Source organism: Lutra lutra, chromosome 16, assembly GCF_902655055.1.
Source record: "Lutra lutra chromosome 16, mLutLut1.2, whole genome shotgun sequence".
NCBI lineage: Eukaryota > Metazoa > Chordata > Mammalia > Carnivora > Mustelidae > Lutra > Lutra lutra.
In genome coordinates, this window is record NC_062293.1 from 34,430,766 (window position 1) to 34,435,694 (window position 4,929).

General features: G+C 36.2%; 1 non-coding gene across 1 annotated transcript; it reads left to right on the plus strand.

Annotated features, from left to right (window-relative positions):
* The first annotated feature begins 3,809 nt into the window (after positions 1-3,809).
* Positions 3,810-3,913, plus strand: LOC125088265 (small nucleolar RNA U13). The gene has a single exon (XR_007123661.1). It is a non-coding gene; the product is annotated as a small nucleolar RNA U13 (small nucleolar RNA).
* The last annotated feature ends 1,016 nt before the right edge of the window (positions 3,914-4,929 follow it).

Consider the following 4,929-nt stretch of genomic DNA (forward strand, 5'->3'; position numbering starts at 1 on the left):
GGCTCAGTCAGTAGAGCATGTGACTCTTGATCTCAGAGTCATGAGTTCGAACATGGAACCTACTTAAAATGAATGAATGAATGAATGAATTTTTTAAAAACTGTAAAAGGAGGATTTGAGATTGACATATTAGTAAGTACGTATTCAGTAAGGGTGCATTTTGAGAGCTTATCTTAGTTACCTATGGGGAAATCCTTTTTACTTTTCTAGGAAATTATAGTATTAATATCAGATTGTATTACTATTCAAAGGAATGAAAAATGATACAGAAATCTTTTAAATCATGTCTTCCAGTTAATAATCCATTAAACTTAATAAACTACTAAGCTGGTTTACTCCTGTGAAAACAATCTTCATTTTTCATCCATGAAGGGAAAATTGCATGTATTATGTTTAGGAAACACTTTCCTGTACTGAGATAATATGACGTGTTGAGATTTGGGGGGGAAATTCTTGAGGGAAGGTCAAGTTTATGAACTTTAATTAGGAGAAGATTATATAGATCTCTATTATGGCATTAAACACACACAACCACCCAAAATATGTAAAAATCAATTTTTTGCCACGTAATTTATCCAACTCAAAGATGTTTTAATGATAATCACAAACTATTAAGTGTGTAGGAAATACAGAGAATAGGATAAAGCATTTTAAATTGGGGTGCCTTTAAGCATCTGACTCCTGGTTTCAGCTTATGTCATGATCTCAGGGTTTTGAGATTGAACCTTGAGTCTGGCTCCATCCTTAAGACTTTTCTCCCTCTCCCTCTGCTCCTTCCCTTCACCTGTGTGCGCTCTCTCTCAAATAAATAAACCTTAAAAAAAACCTGAGAAAATTGGTTCACAAAATTTAAATTTAAATTAAATTAAATTGAAATTCATATTTTATAATCCCACTACCCAAAAAAAGGACATCAGATTTTTCATTTGTTACCAACTTAATTATGTGACCTAAAACACAAAGTGAAACATTTTTTCTAATGTATCCTATAAACATATTTTTCTTATATTGAAATTATTCTTTACCATCTAAAATGCATGGTTAAAGATAGCCTTACAAATGATGTAAATAGCACACCTATTAGAGCTGTGTGAATAGACTGCTCTATTTGGAGAGAAAATACAAGACCAAGAATTTAAAATCCCAAGCCAGGAATGACTTCCATCATTGTCTTCCATTAATTATGCAGGAAGCCTTTTTGTGATTCACTACAAAATTTGGGCAATTAAACTCTAGAGGCTGATTATATCCCTCAACCATCAGCCAGAAGGATTAACCAGTGGTTTTTAAATATACATTGTAAAAATCCAGTTAAAAATTAGTCCTTCGGCAATTTTATTTTTATCGTGTAATATTTGATGCATGCAAAAGAATAGAAGTCACAAGTGTTCATACAGCAATGAAATGAATACTTGTTACCTACCACCAGTCTAAGAATTAGAGTGTAACCTTTGCTTTCTGCAGCAGGTGCTTCTTCTCGTTCCATTCTTCTCTGAAGCGGTAACTACTATCTGAAATTTTGTGTATTGTCCTGTTGTAGGCTGTTTAGGCTGCTATAACAAAATACCACAGATGAGGGCTTATAAACAACAAATATTTATTTCCCATATTAATGGAGGTTGGAAGTCCAAATTCAGCGTGCCGGCATGGTGGGCTTCCACATCTGATGAGAACCCGCTTCCCAGTTCATACGTGGCCATCTCTTCACAGTAACCTCACATGGTGGAAGGAACTACTTGGGAGCCTTGTTGGCTTCTTTTATCAGGGTACTAATCCCATTCATGAGGGCTCTGGTTTCATGATCTAATCACTTCCCATAGGCCCCACCTCCTAATATTATCTCATTGGGCATTAGGTTTCGACACATGAATTTTTGGGGGGACACAAACGTTCAGTCTATAGTAATTAGTCTCTTGCTTTTTAAGATAATTTAATCATGCATGCATGCATTTCTAAGCAACATATTATTTAGTTTTGTTTGTGAACTTTATAAAAATGGTATTCTGTATATAGTTTTCTGCCACCTGCTTTTTTTTTCACTCAGTGTTATGTTTTTAAGATTCATCCTAAGATTATGTCCTAAGATTCATATGTTGTTGCATATGGCTGAAGCAGTGTTTTATGACCTACTTTTCTACTCATTCTTGCATTTCTAAGCTACATCCTTGTTGCTGTATATCTGTAGGACCTCGCCTTTCTCTCTCAGCCAGAATTTCCTTACATTAAAATAGAAATAATAACAGTAACTACTACCGAGGGTGTTGTGAGCACTAATAGATTATTGTTATATTCCTTTTTTTTAAAAAGATCTTCTGGTACCTTATTGTTTGTTCTTTGTAGGTGCCCTGGCGTTTTTCTCTGGGATTTTTAAGGTCTTCATTTTTGGTATTGTGCCATTTCATCGCAATATGTCTTGGTGTGGATTTTTCTTTATTTATCATGCTTGAAATATGCTGTGCTTTCTCTATCTGTGGATTTATCTTTAGTCAGTTTAGGAAAATTCTTGGCCATTATTTTTTTCAATATAGACTTTCTCCTGTTCTCTCTCTTCCTTACTTCTAGAACTCTGATTAGACAGGTTAAGCCTTGTTTTACCCTCCATGTCTTCTAACCCTTCTTTCATATTTTCTGTCTGCTGTACTCTGTGTTAGCACTCTGGGTAATTTCTTTGAATATAACCTCCAGGTCACTAAACCTGTCTTTAACAGATTTAATTTACTGAGTTGTTAATTTCAAAATCTATAGCTATAAGGCCAAAAAGTAATATTTGGTTCTTTTACTAATCTTTCTGATTTCTTGTTTCTAAATCTATTTTGATCCACGTTTGATTTCTTTAAATGGTTCATAAAAGGTTATTTATAATAATCTGCAAATGACAACTCCAATTCCAGTCCTTCAGTTCTTACGAATTATTGCTTGTTGTTTCTGTTGATCTAAACTCATGGCGGTTTATGTGTTGGTGATTTTTTAAAAATTGTGAGCTTATATTTTCTTGAACTTAATTTATGGAAATTCCAGGGACCCAAATTGGGAGTTGCTTTACTGTAGAGAATAGTTGCATTTGATTCTGAGAGGAGGTCTGAGATGCAACTGAGGAGGTATCTCTGAAGCTCCTCTTGCAAAACCAGACTCAAAGCAGGAAGGAATCTCAGGTGTGATTTCCACACCTTGCGCTGTGCTTCCAAGCTCAGTGTCTCTGACCTGGACCGGTACTGGTACTTGCCTGTGACAACTCCGGCTTGTTTGCTTATTGCTCCCTGCTCTTGTTTGAGCTCACTTTTTTTTTTCTTTTTGATCCCTTTCATCAAAATCCAGCAAAACTTTTTTTTTAAGATTTTATTTTATTTTTTTTTAAGATTTTATTTATTTATTTGACAGAGAGAGATCACAAGTAGGCAGAGAGACAGGCAGAGAGAGAGAGAGATTGGAGGAAGCAGGCTCCCTGCCAAGCAGAGAGCCTGATGCGGGACTCGATCCCAGGACCCTGAGATCATGACCTGAGCCGAAGGCAGAGGCTTAACCCACTGAGCCACCCAGGCGCCCAAAATCCAGCAAAACTTTTAAGTGCATATTAGTTTTGATTCAAATCAGAATTTGTATCATAGCTAGTGGACCCTCAGGTCATCTAGCTTTCCAGGCTGCCAGAAGTAGAGGTTCATATATTTCTAGCTGAGTAACAATTTTTAGATGAAAGTTGTGGAGGAGTCTTTCTTTAGTATAATATTAGCCTTCTCCTTTCACTAAAGTCCCTGTCACAGAACTTAAGTTCTGTGCAGAAGGAATATTCAATTAGAAGTCACAGATGTGGGATCCTTTTGTAGTTCATAAGCTTGATGATTGGGTGTTCACGCATTTGTGTGACATGCGGCTCCCTCAAACCTTGTTACGACCTCTGCACATGACCTGTCTGATGTGGGGAAAAAAAAAAGAAGTCAGAGATGTGAATTACTGTCTATGTTACCTTGGAAAAAATTACTTACCCTGAATTATTTAACCTGTTTCTGTTAATTGTACTACGAAATGGGGATATACTTAGCACCATACCTACCCATAGGTTGAAAGGGTAAAATGAGAAACTGTTAAAAATACATTTTGATTTGCTAAGGTGAGAAACAAAATGTAATAATTATGGTAACTAACATTTGTTGAGCACTTACTATGGTTGACAGTTTGTTAAGCTATTTATAAAGCTTTCATTGGCTCCTTACAACAACCTTATAAGATGGGTACTGATACCGTGATTTAACAGTTGAGAAAACTGAGGCTCAGAAAGACTGAAAGTGTAAGATGATGGAACCATTATTTAGGAGCTCCTTATTTTCATCATGAAATAACATCCAGTTCGGCTATTATGATGAAAAGCAGAGTATTCCTCAAGGTAGGTTAAGTACTACCATATCTCAATTTCCTAGATGAATTTCTCTCAAATAATGAGAAGTCTTTTACAAGGATGCATGCCCCTCAAGATGCCTGCTATGTTAAAACTTCCATCCTGAAGAAGATGTGCTTTTGCTAAAAGCAACTTTAGCTATGAAGACTCCATTGCAATTTGTACAGCTGTGTAATCGAAACTGCTAAAAGGCAAGTTAATATATTATTCTGCTCACAGAACAGCAGTTTGATTCCTATGACTTCTTGGCACATCTGTTTGGGATATAAATCCTAAGCAGACTGAACAGTCACTTTCTAAATCTTCAAAATGCTTTACTAAGCAAAGTCTTTAGTGTGGTTAAGGGGAGAAAAAAATTAATAGACTCCCAAGTGAGTGGAGTAGTCTAGCTCAATGCAGAGTGTTTAGTGCAGGTGCAGGTGGGACTGGGAACTTGAAGAAGGTGCACTTTGAGGTAGAGGATAGCACACAAGCTTACAAACACCAGAAGGCGAACTCTCTTGCCAACTTGAGATAATTAGAGAGGGTCTTTAGGGAAT